A 20,167-nucleotide genomic window follows, 5' to 3' on the forward strand; every position below is an offset into this window, starting at 1 on the left:
ACTGTTTGTTGCCAGGATGGGACGGGTCCTTCAGTATCTGCGCTGCTCTAGTCCGGCATCTCCTGGTGTAGGTGTCCTGAAGCGGGGGGAGAGCAGTCCTGCAGCAGCGTTCTGCTGTACGGATCACTCTCTGGAGAGCTTTTTGGTCCTTCACACAGCTGTTCCCAAACCACGATGTCATGTTCTGTGTGAGGATGCTCTCCACAGCGCCTGTATAGAAAATCCTGAGGATCTTTGGAGAGACCCTGAACTTCCTCAGTTGTCGTAGGTGATACAGGCGCTGCCTAGCCTTTTTGGTCTGGACCTGAATGTGGGCAGCCCATGTCAGGTCTGAGGAGATGTGGACACCAAGATACTTGAAGGACTGCACCCTCTCCACTGGAGCTCCATTGATGATGATGGGCTTGTAGTCTCTGTGCTGACCCCTTCTGAAGTCCACCACCAGCTCCTTGGTCTTGCTGACGTTCAGCTGGAGGTGGTTGTCCTGGCACCACGATGCCAGATTCTTCACTTCATCCATGTAGGCCGCCTCATCGTTGTTGGAGATGGCACCCAACACCACTGTGTCGTCAGCAAACTTCACAATGGTGTTGGAGCCATGGGTGGCCACACAGTCTGAAGTGTAGAGGGAGTAGAGCAGTGGCGAGAGGACACATCCCTGAGGTGCTCCTGTGTTGATGGTGATGCTGTTGGAGAAGCACCTGCCCACCCTCACCACCTGAGTTCTGCCAGTGAGGAAGTCCAACACCCATGCACACAGACGGCTGTTAAGTCCCAGATCCCTCAGCTTTGTGAACAGTCTGCAGGGCACTATTGTGTTAAACGCTGAACTGTAATCAACAAACAGCATTCTCACATAGTTACCCTGTTTCTTGTCCACGTGGCTGAGAGTGGTGTGTAGGACGTGGGCGATGGCATCCTCTGTGGATCTGTTGGATCTGTAGGTGAACTGCAGCGGATCTGTGGTGTCTGGGATGGAGGAGGAGATGATGTTCTTCAGCAGCCTCTCAAACACCTTCATTACTACCGAGGTCAGTGCAACTGGCCGGTAATCGTTCAGGGATGAGGGTTTGCTGTTCTTGGGCACAGGGATGATGGTGGATCTTTTGAAGCATGTGGGGACCACAGACTTCGCCAGGGACTCGTTGAAGATGTAAGTGAACACACCTGCTAGCTGGTCAGCACAGCAGCGTAGCAGACGGCCGGTGATGCCGTCTGGCCCCGCCGCTTTCCTTGTGTTCACTCTCCTCAGTGCCACTCGGACGTCATGCTCCGCGATGCTGGTCACCGGTCTCTCGCTGATGACGTCACTGTCCTCGGTAGTCAGGCGGTAGATAGCATTAGCCGCCTGGCTAACCTCGAAACGGGCGTAGAACCGATTCAGCTTGTTGGTGAATGCAGAGTCGGCGTTGATCGGCGCAGTGTCCCTGGCTTTGTAGTTCGTAATGGTGCGTAGTCCGTGCCACATACTCTGTGTGTCGCCCTGGTGGAAGCGGGACTCCACACGTTCCCGGTACCTGCGTTTGGCATCTCTCACCGCGCGCCGCAGGCCGTATGAGGCCCCTTTGTAGGCGCTCATATCGCCAGTGGCGAGACCCGCGTTGTAGGAGGCGGTCCTGGCGTTTACTGCAGTGCGGATCGATCTGTCCATCCACGGTTTCTGGTTTGGGAATGTGGTGACTCTCGCAGTGGGGATAATCTCCTCCGCTAGCATATTGACGAAGCATACTGCTACTTCCGTAAACTCGTTGATGTCGACTGCGCATGCTCTGAACATGTCCCAGTCTACGTCGTTGAGTGCGTCCTGTAGCGTAGCAAGTGCGTCCTGTAGCGTAGCACTATGGAGAAAGTCCTCTGTATAGCTTTAATTTGACAAAGTGAAAAATAACACTGCATGTGCCTGCTGTGTGAAAAAATATATTTTAAAAAAGCGCTCACATTACGATCAATTCTAAATATTTTCAGGTACTCCGTTTGGAAGGGGTTAAAAAAAAAGTACATGCTTGAAAAAAATAATGGCTCATGATCATCACAGTATGACACAGTCAGTTAAACTGCAGGCCTCGGATATGCCTCCCCAGACCATCACTGACCCACTGCCAAACCAGTCATGCTGGATGACGTTGCAAGCAGCATAACATTTGCCACAGTGTCTCCACACTCTTTCACATCTGTCACATATGCTCAGTGTTAACCTGCTCTCATGTGAGAAGGAAATAGTGTGCTTATGGCAGACCTGCCAGTTCTGGTGTTCTCGGGCAAATGACAGTCGAGTTGCACGGTCCTGCGCACAGGTCCCACTAAAGTATGTCAGGAGCTTACTCCATGCTCACGAGTCTTTTCTAACAATTTGATCACAAACATTCACAAGAGTACAATGCTGGAGGTCATCTTGTAAGTCTCTTGCACTGCAGCCTCTGTTCTTTCTTCCACACAGCAGCAGATACCAATCCTGCTGCTGGGTTGATTCCTATCTATGACCCTTTCTAGTTTGCATCATGTAACAGCCAGTCTCCTGGTGTCTCCTCCACACTCTTGAGGCCTTGCTGGGAGACACAGCAAACCTAAAGAAAAAATATATGTTCTCACTAAGTTTGCTATTGACATAAATCCACCCTTACAGTATATGTTGTCACTTTGTCAGCATATATGGAAGTTCCATCCTGGTAGAGCTAGATTATCTGTACAAACTAAATGGGGTGGGTTACCATCTCATGCTACCAGTAGTTATAAAGACACAAAAACCAAAACTAGAGGAAAAAAAAAAAAACACAATCCGAAGTAATAAGAAGAGAGAGAGCAATGGTCTATGGGCACCACATGCTCAATGTGGGTTTTTTTTCTCTTTTCATTTAAACTCAAATGAAAAGTCCATGTCGAGGCATTCTTAATTTCATTTATCACCAGAATAAAAGGCACTGATTATTAAAACAGTGTCGTAAAATCGAGCACAGAATTTACATTTCCGCTGCAGTCACATAATCTTAGCCAGATAATTTCAAAATGTATATTTCCAGTTGTCTGCTTTACACTCCTCTGCAGCTGCTGTCTCATCTACATGTGTAAACACTAAGTACATGATGTACCTGTAGCGATGCACAAAATCAGATCTAGTGTGTGAGAATGTTAGTGTGAGAAACTATAATTAAACAGAGGAACATGACAGGTGACGTCAAGTTTGAAGGCATGCATTTAACTGCAAACCAGGTAATGACAAAGAAGGTGATACAGATTACATTTTGTAGTAAAAATTAACAAAATAAAAAAAAAAAACCATCAGACAATGAACAGGAAACAAAGAGAATGTAAGTTGGTAGCCTAAGGCATTTTGGTATCTGTTTCATCACAACAAAAACCATCAACAACAACATTATTTATCCCGACAGATGGAAGTTGGAAGATTTTTCCAGAGGTTGGATGCAGCAGTAGCAACAGCACGGTCACCTCTGGTCTTCAGCCACGACCTAGGTTGCACCAAGAGCAGTTGACCCGATGATCTTAGGGTTCTCCTAGGGTTATTAAGGGCTAAGGAGTTCAGCTAGGCGCAGTATTTTTTATGATTTTAAAAGTAAGCAATTGTCAGCAATCAAGCAATTAAGCAGTTGTCAAATTCTTTAGAATTTGGGCTAATATGTGATGGTATATGTGATATCTGCAGCAGCAGAACCATCACATATTCTGCCTCAGAGGACCGTTAATTCCATTCATATTATCACAGTTGTCCTTTACCTATAGGAAAACTAACTTCTGACAACTGTGAGCAAATGCCCAGTTACACTGTTCACAGCTAGCATCACATGTGGCATGTGTTGGAGTTTCCAAAGGTTTAGGTGAACCCAGCAAGCAGTTGTAGGTATTCTGTTCAGGTACTAATGTTACATTGTTGAACACCAGCAACTAACACAGATATACATCTGTGTGAAATGCATGTGTTGCAAAGGGTTTCTATCCTGAGGGATACGTAATCCAGCATTAGGTTTGTCAGGTGTCCTCTGGGATTCCTCTTTTAAACTTTTTAGATTGTTCTCCAAAGGTTATGTAATCTTTTCTGGCCTTTGAAAGGGACTCCAAACCTTAATATCGAACTAAAGAAAGAAGCTTTATCATAACTCATGAGACTCATCGCTGTTGTTCTATCTCTACTGAGCTTCACATGCTCATTATTTCAGTCACACTCGTGTTTTCACATGCTTGAGAAGCATAATTTTTAAAGCCTTTTTCACGCCTGTGTGGTTTGCCTTCAGGTCATCAACAGTCAGGTAATATTGCATCAGTTTAGAAGAACAACATAATCATATATGGATAAAGATATAATTCCATTCTGACTTTTGTTCATTTTAAAGACCTTCCTGGGCTAATTCCCACACAGGGAGCTTCTTATCTTCAATCAGCAGCAGTGGCACCATTAGTAACTGTCAGACTAATCAAAATGTGTTGTACAGGTATAGCAGAAAATAAAAGCCATGTGACCACTGACATTTAACTGCTGCTCCTGTGCATGTGCGTGCATGCGTGTCTGTCTGCGTGTGGGGGGTGGAGGGACCGAAAGCATTCCAGACAAAAGGAAAGTTCAATACGCTTGACAAGGGTCTCTCAAATTTTTAAAAGCTCCGTTCTTGAGGTCGATTGGGGTCCTCAAAGCTCCTCTGATTCTCAGCGTGAGTTGAAAATAACAAGCTTTATCTTTCTCGCAGGCTCTTTTTCTGTATTATGAGGTCTATAGGGGACTAATCACATGGAAACATTTGAAACAAGGTAATCTCAGGGTCAGGCTGCCTTAGGTCACTGTCTCACAGGGGTGCGAGAAAATAAAGTACTCACAATTTACTGTGAATTCAGTTTTACACCAAGAGGTAAAATTCATTTTTATAAAGCTGGAATTCGCTCACAAATGCATTTTCATAGTCTAATTCATTTAATCTCTAGATTACATAAATATCTGTAGCACAACTGGATGTTTGCCTTTTAAATTGCGGGACAAAATGTTGTATCATCCAGCTCTTGCAATTAATGCTCACTTGGGAGATAATGAGTGGTTATGCAATACACAGCAAATCTAAAATTAACAATTTAAATAACATTTGAAGAGTAGACACTGATGTTCATATGTCTGTCACGGGCCCACAGTTTATACTGATGGTCTTTTCCAGTCTATGGAACATGCATTTTATTTCATTAAGGCCTGATGGAAGATTGCTCAGTTTTCCAGACTTCATTAAATCTCGCCTTCAGAAGTTTATAAATGGGCGAATTAAAAGTCATGGCAACATGCTGAACCTGAACCTCCCATTTGCTGTGGAAAATGTATAGACTGTATATAAAAGATGGACATTTCACTGCGATGTCACATAATTAAGTGAAATTCTAATGTGAGAAAGTGAAGCTGAGGGTTTTTGCTGTAACCAGCTCACAGTTTAGATGATGAATGTGAGAAACTAGAAACCAGAAACTAAGGGCTATTGCATGAGGCAAGGGAGAGTTACAGAAACGTACTCCCTGTTTTACTGTCGTTTTTGATTCGAACATCATGTTGTACTCACCCAGGCTTAAAAGTAGTGAGAAACCCAGAAGTAAAGAGTTCACTGAATCATACATAGAGCAAGACTGTGCTGCCACTGCTGGGTGCAGTAGCTCCACCACCCCACTAGGGGGAGGAAGCGGGTTTGTGTACTCAAGTTTCTCTAGTAAATATAGGAAAAGTTCATGGAGTCTGGCCAAGTTGATACCAGCACACAAAATATTAGCTCTGAAGTTGGCTGTACTGGAGCATGAGAAATATATGCTTGTAAGTACGATTATATTCTGTGTTCATGTTAAGCATGTGATGTAAAATGGGTTGTTGACTCTCATATTTGAAGCCGGCATGTTAGCTGCATTGCCGATGCTAATTGTGTTAGCATGTCAATAGGAAACTCCATGTGTGTTCTGCCCTCCCTGTACGTTGATGCCCAGTTTGGCAGATAGATAAACAGTTCTTCAAAAGGAGAGGCAAAGGCTTCCAGTTCTCATTGCAGGGTTTATTTGTCTCCCTAATGAAGGCACTGTAAAACTACAAACATAAGAAAAGCATATTAAAACATACATCTGGAACATAATATATTTCTCACATTACAAAGTACAGACTGAAGACTTAGCAACTTGAACTATAGCTGGTATAACCAAGAAAAATAAATGAAAACATGTTAACTCCAAATCCCGCTAGCTTGATGCTAACACACAATGGAATTTCCTATTGACATGCTAACACAATTAGCATCGGCAATGCAGCTAACATGCCGGCTTCAAATATGAGAGTCAACAACCCATTTTACATCACATGCTTAACATGAACACCGAATATAATCGTACTTACAAGCATATATTTCTCATGCTCCAGTACAGCCAACTTCAGAGCTAATATTTTGTGTGCTGGTATCAACTTGGCCAGACTCCATGAACTTTTCCTATATTTACTAGAGAAACTTGAGTACACAAACCCGCTTCCTCCCCCTAGTGGGGTGGTGGAGCTACTGCACCCAGCAGTGGCGGCATAAAAACAGTAATTTTCCTGTAGATGTCTTTGCATTCAAACAAAAGGAGCTGCCCTGACCTGGCAGAACACAGGTAACTCTGCATTAGCTACATCCATGTTTTATAATACTCCCTCTGGGAAAACTCACAAAAACGATGGACATCATGTCTAAAGATACAGGAGATAAATACATTCCACATAAAACAGGGAAATAGCTACAATGAAGGGCACGGAAGGACACGGTGACAAACACAGACCCAGATGAGGTGACACAGGAGACATGGACAACATGCAAATACAAAAGAAGAAAGAAAAGAGCAAAGAACAGAGGAAAACCAAAGGACACAGAAGAGACAATGACACATCAAATAAGATTATAACAAACCACCCACTATTACTGAGACTGTAGAACTTTCAGGAAATTATTTTTTACTAGTAAAAAAAATAATTAAAAATTAAAAATAAATAAAACAGCTATAATTCAGTGTACAAATGACAGAAAATAGTACTGACAAGCTGCACATTGTTAGGAAGTAGAAACAGAACAATAGTGCAGACGTTTCATTGAGTGTCATCAGAGCTCCAGTCAGTCATTGCAGGTGGGGGCGGGGGTATGAGATTGGTGGTTGTAGGGACTGCAAATCAAATACCCTTGAATGGTGCATTAGAGCAAGAAAAACCTACACTGGGTTCGTTTGAAGAAGTCTGGAAAAGGTTTCGCAGACATTGCATCACCGCTTCTGTCTGTGTCTGTGTGAGTGTGCATACCTGTGTGTGTGTGTGTGTGTGTGTGTGTGTGTGTGTGTGCGCGCGCGCGCGCGCGTGCTCACTCACACACTGAGCCGTACTGTATGTGCGCAGTTCACATCACAAATGCACAAACGCAAATCCTCTCTCTGACTAACTCATGCTCACTCCCTCTCTGATCAGAGTTCAAACAGCGGTTTGCTGGGTATTTTCCCCAATGCACTTCATTACTGAGGTTGACAAGTTTTAGATCCATGTAATCCAGAACATTATTTAAAATAGGAATAATAAATATCTAAAACCAAACTAATGTAGAACTGAAATCATGGCTATGTTTAGACCCGGCATGATTTGCAGTACCTGGCATGATTTACGTACATGTACAACTATAACACATAATTACTTTAAGCCTGACTCAGACTAAAACATTTAGCCTTCTAAGGGCCCTGCACACCCACACTGAGGTGCCTCCACTTACCATCTTATTAACCCTCTGCTCAGGTTCAGGTTGAAGTTGTGTGGAGCTGTAGTGAGAATTACATGAGGTCAACACAGTTCATATAAAGATGATAAAGGTGTAAGTTGTCAAACCCTGCAGGTGTTACAAAACTAACAGCCAGAGAAAAAGTAATCAGATTACAGTAACGCGTTACTTGTAACAATAATAATAATAATAATAATACATTTTATTTAAATAGCGCCTTTCAAAGCACCCAAGGACACTGTACAACAGATAAAAACTGGAAATATACACAATGGTAAAAATAGAAGATAAAAGTTAAAACATACAGAAATTTAAGAATAGGCAATTTTAAACAGATGAGTTTTGAGGGTGGACTTAAAAAGAGAGAATGAACTAATATTTCTGAGGTCCGGGGGTAGGGAATTCCAAAGTCGAGGGGCAGAGCAGCTAAAGGCCCTCCCTCCCATTGTGATCAGACGAGCAGAGGGAACAGAGAGAGAAAGAGAAGATGAAGATCTGAGGCAGCGGGATGGGAGCTTCATCTGTAATAAGTCAGAGAGGTACGGTGGAGAGAGAGAATGAATAGCCTTGAATGTATACAGAATTATTTTAAAATGGATGCGAAATTTGACCGCATTAGTTACTGATTACTTTTTTCAAGTAACTTGACCAACACTGCTAACAGCACAGTGATAGAAATGTCAGTCAAACACAGCCAGTACACCCACACAGATGCTGAAGAAGCTAATTTAGGGAAAAGTGTAAAAACAAACTAAAGAAAATTAAGATGCGTGAGAAATAGATGTGTGATGAGCATTTATTACATTTGTAAAAATCAATTCCTTTGCATTAAATACTTGTCCTGGTTGCAATGTCACTCCTAAACAGAAACAGATGATTCCAGCTGGATAAATATTTTAGGGAAACTATTGATTTTGGATTTGTCTGAGGTGCAACTTAACTTGCATTACATACATACAGTATATCATTGCTGTGGTGCCTTTTCTCAGATTTGTTTTAATTGTAAACCAGTCAGGGAAATATCTGCTTCTTTATCTCTGTTGTCAGATAGAGGGGGAGGAGGTGGAGGTGGTCAACAAGTACAAGTACCTCGGGCTGTGGGTGGACAATAAACTGGACTGGTCATGCAACACAGAGCACCTGTATAAAAAAGCCCAAAGCCGACTGTACTTCCTCAGGAGGCTGAGGTCTTTTAACATCTGCAGGAAGCTCCTGAGGATGTTTTACCAGTCGGTGGTTGCTGGAGTACTTTTCTATGCTGTGGTGTGCTGGGGGAGCAGCACAGCGAAGAAGGACTCATCCAGGCTGGAGAAACTGATCAGGAGGGCTAGCTCTGTGGTCGGCATGAAGCTGGACACTCTGGTGACAGTGGCAGAGAAAAGGACATTAAAGAAACTGATGGACATTATGGACAATGCCAGGCATCCTCTGCACACGGCCATAAACAATCAGAAGAGTCTGTTCAGTGACAGGTTGCTTCTCCCAAAGACAAGAACTAACAGACTTAAAAACTCCTTTGTCCCACACGCCATCAAACTGTTTAACTCCTCTCTGGAGGGGAGAGGGAGGGGAAACAGGAGGACAAAGGAGGGAACAACTAAGCTGTAGTGCCTCTTCACCTCACTGTGCAATACCTTTTGTGCAATACTTTTGTAAATAGTCAACAGTGCAATAGACTCAATACTTGAAATGTGCAATTCACTTGTATTTTTATTTTTATTCCTATTTATTCTATTTATCCCCTTCGTATATTTTATTTATATTGTCTCTGTATTTATATATATATATGTGTGTGTGTGTGTGTGTGTATTATATATATATATATATATATATATAATATTCTGTAACTCTGTAACTTCTGTCGGTGCTGTGCTTTTTTGGAAATCGAATTTCCCAGAGGAACCCACCCGAGGGATTAATAAAGTTCTATCTAATCTAATCTAATCTAATCTAATCTAGTCTAGTCACAGATTTTGTCACAGGCTGGGTCTCTGACCCAGCGCTCTGAGTTCATTTTTGTATATTTCTCATTTTGATATGTGATTAGTTTTTGTGTCATTTCCTATCTAGCTTTAGTTTAAGCTGTTATTTATTATTGTTCCCTTGGTTTTCTATGTTTTGGGTTCTTGTATTATTCTTCACGTATTAGGTCTGTTAAGTTGTGTTGTCATGTCTAGTTTTAGTATTTCCTGTTTTATTCTGACAGTGTCATGTGTTCTTTGTTCATTGTATTTAGCTTTCCTCCTCCTGGTCCTGTCATTTAGGTTTATGTCAGTCAGCTGTTTCCCCCATGTGTCTCCACTTCCCCTGATCACCTCATGTATGTATTTAAGCCCTCTGTTTTCTGCATGTCATTGTCGGGTAGCCTGTTTACCTCACCTCAGTCATAGTTCTAGTCTTCGTCTGTATTTCCACGTTAGTCATAGTCTTAGCCTGTTTATTTCCACCTCAGTCATAGTTATAGTTTTTGGTCTTAGTACCTTTAGTGTTTTGTTTCTTAGTGTTTTGCCAGTTCGTTTTGGTTTCCTGGTTTAACCCTGCCGTCATTTTAATAAAGCCTCACCTTTCTGTTAAGACCTTACTACTCCTTGTCCTCATCTGCTTTTGGGTCCTGTTTCCACACACATCGGCGCACCCCGCCGTGACAGAACGACCCGACCAGTATGGACCCAGCGGATATCTGTGAGGACTTTTGGGAGTTCAGCACTCAGGTGACCATTCTCCGTGGACAGTGGATTTGCTACTCCACGTGCAGACAGGAGAATGAGAAGGTGTCAATCGGAGTTAAGCTAAAACAGATTCTGTTTGCATATCCTGCTTATGCGGCGGGATTGTCGGAGGATGTGCAGGATTTTGTTCGCACAGTTTTGCCACCGCATCAGCATCAAAACCGCGAACAGGAATCACTGCCGCTGCCTTACGAGCCTGAGACGGTTCGTGTCGGTTCGCTGAGACTCGCCACAGCGTCGCCACCTCTCAGCTCATCAGTTTCCACACCCTCGTCACAGTCTTGCCACACTCTTGCCACGGTCCAGTGCGAGGAAGCACTGGACGCCATAGATTTGGACTACGACGAACGTCAGTCAATATTCAGCGCTCTATTGGAGGAGGAGCTCCGGTGGAAGCCATGGCTCATTCCAGAGCACGAGCACTCTTTCCGTGGAACTCGACTGGCTCTCGGGGGTCCCCGGAGTTACCAGGGACTTCCACCCATTGCTCCGCCGTCTTCCACTCTCAAGAAAAAGCGGCGTGCGCGCCACCGACGCTCCGCACCACAAACGAAAGTGAGTGACTATATTTTGGCTCCTCATGTTTCTTCTCAGGAGAATATTAAAGCTAACACTGCCTTACCAGTTCATGAGCCCGGCTATAATGAGACTGTTTATGATTTTGATGTTGCTAAGACTGAGAATATTTCGGCCGAGTCTTCCACGGACCATCCTATCCCTTTGCAAACTTATCCCGCTTCTCTGTGCGTTGATCATGCCACGAACTATGCTTCTAAGAAGCCTAATTATGAGACTGTTTGCACTGGAGATGCTAGCCATCAGGCTCAGCTAAGCTGCTGTAGGACTGCAAATGCTAAGACTGCTGAACATGAAGTGGACGGCGGGTTCATTTTTGATAGATCCGTTTTTGTCGACCCTGTATATGTTGACCCTGAGCCTGCCGTTTCTGCGACTGTTTTTTCTGAGCCTACTCCCGTTCCTGCTCGTGTTTCTCCTCCCGGGGCAACTCGGGCCCAGCGTACCTCTGCACCCGTGTCTGTTCCTCGGGTGGGGGAGACTGAGGCCCAGTTGGCTCCCGCTCTGGTTTCCAGGCCGGCTGAGGCTCTGACCCTTTCTGCACCCGTACTTGCTCCTCGGGTGGGAAGGGCAGTTGCCCAGCCGTTGCCGGTACCTGTTCTGGTCCCTAGGGTGAGGGCAACCAGGATACAGCCTGTCTCCGCACCCGTACCTACTCCTCGGGTGGGAGTGGCTAGTGTCCGGCATGCTCCTGCACCCGTCCCTGTCTCTACTGAGGGCTCAGGAGAATTCGGCCTGCAATCCACATCGCCATCGCCACTGCATGCCTTTCAGTCGGTAGTTCGGTCGTCAGCCCTGTTAGCAGCCCGGCCAGTAGCTGACATTCCTGTGCTTCCGTTAGCCCAGCCCTTAACCCACTGTGCAGCTCAGTCATTTGCTCCATCACCTGCTCAGCCTTCTGTCCAGCCGGTGGTCTCTACCCCTGCTGGTCATGCCTCAACAGCTGGAAGGCCCGAGGAGCCCGTCCAGCCTCCTGCCTCGTCAGCTGGAGGGTCCGAGGGGCCTGTTCAGCCTCCTGTCTCCGCTGGAGGGCCCGAGCTGCCCGTCCAGCCTTATGTCTCGTCAGCTGGTGGGCCCGAGGAGCCCGTCCGGCCTCAAGCCACGGCAGCTGGAGGGTCCGAGGGGCCCGTTCAGCCTCCTGCCTCCGCTGGAGGGTCCGAGGGGCCCGTTCAGCCTCAAGCCACGGCAGCTGGAGGGCCCGAGGAGCCCGTCCGGCCTCATGCCACGTCTGCTGTACAGGTTGCTTCTCGGCCTGCTAGGAATGGCGTGAGCTTTCTCTCCGCCTCAGACTGCCTTCTGCTTCAGCCGTCTCTTCCTGCTGGAGGGCCCGAGGAGCCCGTTCAGCCTCATGCCACGTCTGCTGTACAGGTTGCTTCTCGGCCTGCTAGGAATGGCGTGAGCTTTCTCTCTGCCTCAGACTGCCTTCTGCTTCAGCCGTCTCTTCCAGCTGGAGGGCCCGAGGAGCCCGTCCAGCCTCGGGCCATATCAACTGGAGGGCCCAGGGAGCCCGTCCAGCACCATGCCACGTCTGCTGGGGGGCCTGAGCCGCCCGTCCAGCCTCACGCCTTGTCAGCTGGAGGGCCCGAGGAGCCCGTCCAGCACCATGCCACGCCTACTGGGGGGCCTGAGCTGCCCATCCAGCCTCACGCCTCGTCAGCTGGAGGGCCCGAGGAGCCCGTCCAGCAACCTGCCACGTCTGCTGGAGGGCCCGAGGAGCCCGTCCAGCACCATGCCACGTCTGCTGGAGGGCCCGAGGAGCCCGTCCAGCACCATGCCACGTCTGCTGGGGGCCCGAGCCGCCCATCCAGCCACCTTCTGCTTCTGCTACGCCTGGTCCAGCCTCAGCACCTGCTCCTGCTTTGCCTGGCCCGGCTTCGGCTTCTGCTCCTGCTTTGCCTGGCCCGGCTTCGGCTTCTGCTCCTGCTTTGCCTGGCCCGGCTTCGGCTTCTGCTCCTGCGTCGCCTGGCCCAGCCTCAGCGCCTGCTTCGCCGTCGCCTGGTCCAGCCTCTGCATCTGCATCTGCTACGCCTGGTCCGGCCTCTGCATCTGCATCTGCTACGCCTGGTCCGGCCTCTGCATCTGCTTCTGCTTCGCCTGGTCCGGCCTCTGCTGCTGCCTCGCCTGGTCCGGCTTCGGCCTCTGTTTCTATGTCGGCCTCGCCTGGTTCTGCGGCTGTGTTGCTGTCGCCCAAGCCTCATTTTGCCCCTCGGGATCGCCGGCCGCTTTCCGGGCCGTCAGCTGGACATCGTTGCCGTCGGGGCCGGCCCCCTGAACTTTTGACCTCTGACCTGCTATGCTCTCGACCTCCGGGTCGGCCCCTCCTGAAGCTGGGTCTCGGACTTTTGTGCCCTTGTTGCTTTTGGCCTGTGTGCTTCTGGTGCTTTGTTTTTGGTTTTGTTCCCCCATGTGTCTCCACTTCCCCTGATCACCTCATGTATGTATTTAAGCCCTCTGTTTTCTGCATGTCATTGTCGGGTAGCCTGTTTACCTCACCTCAGTCATAGTTCTAGTCTTCGTCTGTATTTCCACGTTAGTCATAGTCTTAGCCTGTTTATTTCCACCTCAGTCATAGTTATAGTTTTTGGTCTTAGTACCTTTAGTGTTTTGTTTCTTAGTGTTTTGCCAGTTCGTTTTGGTTTCCTGGTTTAACCCTGCCGTCATTTTAATAAAGCCTCACCTTTCTGTTAAGACCTTACTACTCCTTGTCCTCATCTGCTTTTGGGTCCTGTTTCCACACACATCGGCGCACCCCGCCGTGACAGATTTTTAGTTTTAAGTTCACACTTTGAAAATATAAAAGATAGACATGACTCTACTTACAGTCATCAACTGAGTCAGGACTCCTGTGCTTTCATGTCTTGTTCGTTTTTTGTCCTTTTGTCTTCCTACATTCTCCTGCCTAGTCATCGCTTGTTCACTTCTACGTTATGTTTTGTTACTCTTGTTTCTTGTTTAGGTGTCTGTCTGGTGTCTCTCTGTGCCAATTAGTCATGCCTCCACGTTTGTTTACCTTTTTGTCTTTGTCAAGCCTGTGCATCTCAGTCCTGGTCTTTGTATTAGTTATGTTTCCTGTTTTATTGTGATAGTCGTTTGCATAGTGTGCATTATGTTGAGTTTATCAGTTCAATAAAGGGCTTGCATTTAGTTAAACTTCCTTCGGCCTCTGCATCTGCAATCATGGATTCTCACTCCTCATAACTTTTTGCACCATTTGCTCTATGGTAAAAACTTACTTTAAAGATAAAAAATAAAAACCTAAAGTAGATAATAGGAATATATATCCCATACTTCCTGAGTTCCTTGGTGCTCTTCAAACTGTGATTCAATTTGCATTAACTTAACAAGCTACTGTGTGCAACTTGTATTGATTTTAGCATTCAAAATGGAAAACCTCCATATATGACCCCAGCTTCCAATCCTTATATAAACATTTGTAAGCCTAAGGCTTTGTGTCCAGGTGACAGATTGCACTGCTTTCACTGACAAAGCTTCCAATTATGCTCAGAATTACTTTATTCATCTTGAAGATAAAATAAATTATGTGTCGGCCCTGTTAAGGACCTCGCAAGATCAGATTACAGAGACGTCACTGAAGCACATTTCACCTGTGCACATCTAAGATAGAGCCTCAATGTGACTCATTTGTATGTAAATACAGTGCTGTGCTCCTCTCCCTTTTTTTGTCAGGATTAATTCAATTTGGTGAATAACAACATAAATTGAGATAATGCATGCTCTCATTACATCAGCTGAACTTATTTGATAGCTGTAATAACTTTATTTCATTACATGCCCAAATAGATATGTGAATTGAATATGGGAGGCATTCAAGGGTGGAGAGGAAAACCTATAGAGATAATTTCCTAAAGTCAAGTGAAGCAGATCTGAAGGCTCATCATCTCACAGCTCTACAAAAGAAACTTTGTTCCTCAAAGAGATGCACAGTTATATAATCTCACTTTTATCACTTGGGCAAAACTGACTGCATGTATACACATATATATTTTTTTTCTTAAACCTTAATATGCTTCCCAAAATTGTTTAACTGTGTCACAGCAGGAGGCTCTTTAGCCTGCATTAGTATTGTCACTTTGTAACAAAACAGTTGACTTTGGAGTTGACAGGGATTCCTGTTGCGACACCCCTGTAGTGTTTTCACAGCTGAAAGATTAAAAATAGTCTAGCCTTGATTTGGTTCCATTATTAAACATATCACATTTCTGCAGTGCATTGTCTGTTGCCAGGCTTGGCAATGTGTTTCATACACAGTAGAAAGTCATCTCTCCCATGAGTGCCGTGCACTGAAAATCACAGCATAACTAAACAGACTGGTCTTCTCAGTTATTTTGGCTCTACTATAACCTTCATGATTTGTCCCAGCAATTCACTCAGCACACAGCCACCCTGGTTTTTCTATGCGAGGTGTAATCGAACATTAATATGACAGCATGTATTAATCACACAGACTCCCATGCCTCATATGTGTTACAAATCGAACAGGGAAGTGATTTGAAACATCCTGAGATCCATTTGAAACCATTTCTTCAGCAAAGTATCACCTTCCCAATTAAAATAATGGTTAAAGAGAGAATTATGCAACAGCTGATAACCCTCACACTTATCCACTAAATAGCTAGGTGACTGTCAGACACAAAGACTGGTAAGTGATGACGAAGCAGCCTGGTTATTCCCTAATGACCCTGCAAAAAAAAAAAAGCTAAAAATAAATGGCAACACAACTTCTACGTCTTGTATTTCCTGAAATTTGTAAGTCCGATTGAACACAGAAATTCAAAGTCCGAGTATAAGTCTGAAAAACATGTAAATTCTGTTGTCACCTTTATATAGAGCCAACTTGATGATATTTTGTGTAACACTGTAAAAAAATATTTTAAACCTAACCGTGACTTAAACAGCAAGAGAGATGGAAATGGAGTGTAGGTGCAAATGACTGTTAGGATTGTTTAGCTGGAAGACTTACTGGTTTTGCTAACTCACAAAAAAGAAAGCTATTGGCTGAATATGGTTAGCATGTTAATGCTTAGTTCGCTAGCTGTGGCATGTGAACTAAGGCTGTATCCCAATTCAGGGTCTGCAGCCCTTAAAGGACACATTTCAAGGCCGATTACGTCACAGCGGCGCGCTGAAGGCTGTCCCAATTCAAAGGCTGCTCGAAATGCGGCCCTGAAATGTGTTCTTCATTTCCCTGAATTTTAAGGCTGTGGTAGTGTAGACTTCGTGGTCCCATATATCCCACAATTCATAGCGCGGCAGTCGGTGTGGAGAATTCTGCCGCAGACGACAGAAGCGGGGCGGCCGAAGAGTAAACTGTGAAAAGTAAGTACTGAATATTATGTTACTTATTTATGTGCAAATGTTTAATAACGAAGATCATTAAAACATTACTGTTGGCCACATGTCGGCAAAGTTATGTGACATTAGTGACGTTTGTACTAACTTGGTTTTAAAGCCTTTACTTTAAAATATTCGCCGTTCAATAGCTGAGCTTAATCCTACAGAGAATGATCAAAGCTCATGTAGAAAGAAACAAACAAATGAACAAAATATGTTCTCCTTCATTTCTGTCAAACAAAGCTGTATGACATGTTTCCAGCTGTTAGTATCATGGTTGCTAGGCAACCTGGGCAGCGCAACGGAGGCTAGACCGTCCCATTTCACAAGCCTCGCACTTCCGGCCTTAGCGGTCTTTAAGTACGCGGCCCTTGAGGATCGTTGAGGCTGCGTACTTTAAGGCTGCAGACCCTGAATTGGGATACAGCCTAAGAGTCAAGCAAAAAGTCCCAACTGCAATTCTACGAGAGTGAACTCGCTGCATACATAAAAAATAAAAACAATGATTATACACTAAAAATGTCATTGTTAATATTTGCAACTGAATAAAACTGAGAACATTTTAATAGCAAGTTTAACAACTACTAGTGGTGTGTGGGAAGGGTGCTCTGGGATTGTCGGGTATTGGACACTTTGTTACAGGCTTTTTGGTCCCTGTACAACTAGTCAGGCTTGTTTCCAGTGATTGTTGGACTCTGCCGTGGCTGCCCTTTGTTGCTAATTCTGTTCACTTTTTTTTTTAAATTGACATTTAGGAATCACTGTACAATACCATCAACTTCAACAATTTGTCACTACATGTATTTTTCTTTTTTCTGTATTTAAACAACTAAAATATCCATACAAAAGGAATGAAAGAAGAAAAAAAAGAAAGAAAATAGAAAAAGAAGCAAAGCAAAAAATACAAAAGGCATGTAGGGAGTGTGTTTTTGTTTCCATTAATATAACTAATATTTCCTCTAGTCTTCTAGTAGTTAACACCGTCAAAATCAAAAACTAGCCTGCGTTTTTTAATATAGTCCATCCATTTCTTCCATCGTGATACAAACAGGTCCCTCTTGTAGTTCAGATCTACTGTCATTTTTTCCATCCTGTTCACAATTTCTATGCATAGAATTTGGTACAGCCAAGGGAGAGAGTCGGACTCTGGTCTTGTCTCTGCTTTTTGTGGATGATCTGGGACAGTGAGCTACGCAACAGAGTGTGAGGGACCTGAGAAGAGAATAAGCTCCTCCAAATCAGAGGCCATGGTTGTTAGCTGAAAAGGCTGGAATGCCCACTCTTGTTGTGAATGAGTCGCTGCCCCAAATGGAAAAGTTGTGGAAAGAGGGAGATTGAAGGAAGAATTGGTGTAGCATTTCTAGTATTGTGGATTCTGTACCAGGCTAAAGAGAGCTGACCCAGAAAGAAATGTAGATATTGACCAAAAGAATAAGACTGAAAATAGAAGTGGCAAAAAAGGGATTTTTCCAAATGATGACCAAGCTCTCCTTTAGGGATCGGATAAGGAGCTTATGAATGTGGGAGGAGCTCAAAGTACAGCTGTTCCTCGTTTGCAGATAGGTGCCAAATTAGGATGCTTCACCAGTTGGGGCAATCTGGATCTGGATAAGCAGAAGATGAATGTACAAAATGTTTTTTGGTTTGGTTTTTTTGCTTTTTGAGGCATGGATGCTGAATTTGATGAACATGTTTTCAAACGTTTGACAGACAGTTCACCAGGTACAGAAGGCTACGAACTACCTCTGGCACTGAAAAACGATAACACAGTTGTACTTGCATTTGTATATGGGGAATTTGTTAATATATTTATTTATTTCTATTTCTGTTTTTTTTTTAATTTGGAAGATGTGTATTGAATAATCCTCTGCATTGTATTTGTATAATTTCTGTTTTCTCCCACAGAATGAATAAAAACAAGAGAAGAACAGGAAACAGATCATTACGTTATCCCATGATATTTGTTAAAAGTTGGTTTAAAGTCTGTACAGAGGGCTTGCTTTCACGTATGTACAATTGAGATCTACAAATAGTGGACACATTCTCTACCTCTATTAAAAATGCCAGCATCTATGCTCGAGGATGAAAAAAGATGCTTCTTTTTCTGTTGACTTGTGTTTGTACCAAACACAAAAAAGAGAAAAGTGAGGAAAGCAAGAAAATGCTGTGTGAGGCCACTCAGTGCGAACAGGACTAAAGACGGGGAGTTCAGTAGTGTGGGAAATGCACACAATGGATGAGGAGAAGCAACACCAATATGTCAAGATATCCTCTGCAAAATTTGACTTTTGAGCCAGCAATTAGTGAATACAACACTGATCTTGAATCATAGCAGAAAGGCTGTTGGTGACTTTATGCTACCTAGCTTTAGGATGTTCTCAGGTGAGTGTGGCAGTAAGTTGTAGACTGCCTCGCTGCACCTTGTCTAGAATCATCCCAGAGGTATGCTGAGCCATCTGGAATATGTTGCAATTTGTTTTCTTGCCATCTGAAACACAGTGGATGGAAATTTCATGGGAGTTCTCGAGAATCTGGAACTACTCACTGTGTCTCAGTACTAATGACGGGAAGCATTTTGTCATCCCCCACATCCATTACTACAGCCCACAATTTACAGGGCATTTTTGTTGGGTTATTTTTACAACTATCAAACTTCATGGCTGAAGTTCTTCCCCATCCTTTTTTTTCTGTGGTAAAGGGACTCATAAACCTCAAACTGAACCTAATTTCACTCCCAGGGCGCTAACTTTGTCAGGATTTCTGCAACCTTAATTCCAAACTGCTGTTCCTCTGTCCAGTTTTCCCTGATATTTTTTTTTTTCTTGGGTGGAGAAAGATGGCATTCTCAGTGGGAGTGGGATGACATTTTCTTTTGAGGGATTTGGTGGGGGAAACAGATCATATTTGGATGCTTTGTAGTGACTGTGAGTGCGTGATGACTGTTGGGGTCACTGGTGGGGGGTGATGGTGTGAAGTACAGTCTTGTGGATTCCCACTGTCAGGAACTTGCTGTGCTGGAGCTGTGCTTTTCTTTGCCTGCAATACAGAAACATAATATAAAACCATGTGAACAGGTGGTACAGTACACATCTACATCAGACAAAAGAAAAGATCAGTCAAAGGAATAGTATGGCTGGTTCATCAACTCATGACTTTAAATAGATCAATGTTGTTACTTTGTTTTTGTTGACAATAGCAATATTTATGCAATAATACCCTACAGGACAATCATCTGAAATCAGAGTGTGTTTTTATATAAACGTTATGAACAGAACAGAAAATGTTATTAATATTACCTCCATTGGAAAGTTAGAGTAGATTTCCCAGTGTTTCATATCGCTAAAAAGCAAGCTAAATAGGGACACAATTGCAGCAACAGAAACATCGCCACCCGTTGCGTCACTTCTTCCTTTTAACTGCTTTCACCAATTTCTCAAATATTTCCACTTCTGATGACACATCACTGCATCTCTTTCTAGGGTTTGGGTAATTCCCCTCCACAAGTTATTACACATTTAAGTGTCTTTCTATTGTTTTAATGAACAATATTAGAAATGTGGATAGCTACGAACACTGTCATCATCTGTTGACAAATACCTGCTTTGAAATTCCCATGTTAAAATATCTAGTGTTAAAAAGGAACAATTTTACAGCTTGGTGGAAGAACAGTTTGGGTCACTATAGTAAAATGAATGTTAACAAAGCTTGCCGGTAATCTGATAATGTAGCACTCTACCTTCTGCTCTAAGGCTATGTTCATACTGCAGG

At 44.1% G+C, this 20,167-nt stretch overlaps 1 long non-coding RNA gene across 1 annotated transcript; it reads right to left on the minus strand.

The window, feature by feature from the left end:
- Positions 1 to 6,002: 6,002 nt before the first annotated feature.
- LOC145422481 (uncharacterized) lies at positions 6,003 to 7,253 on the minus strand. Its single transcript, XR_013903768.1, has 2 exons — positions 6,353 to 7,253; positions 6,003 to 6,049 (listed from the first exon to the last, which is right to left on the minus strand). It is a non-coding gene; the product is annotated as an uncharacterized LOC145422481 (long non-coding RNA).
- Positions 7,254 to 20,167: the final 12,914 nt, after the last annotated feature.

The sequence above is a fragment of the Astatotilapia calliptera genome, chromosome 19, assembly GCF_964374335.1.
Source record: "Astatotilapia calliptera chromosome 19, fAstCal68.1, whole genome shotgun sequence".
NCBI classification, from domain to species: domain Eukaryota; kingdom Metazoa; phylum Chordata; class Actinopteri; order Cichliformes; family Cichlidae; genus Astatotilapia; species Astatotilapia calliptera.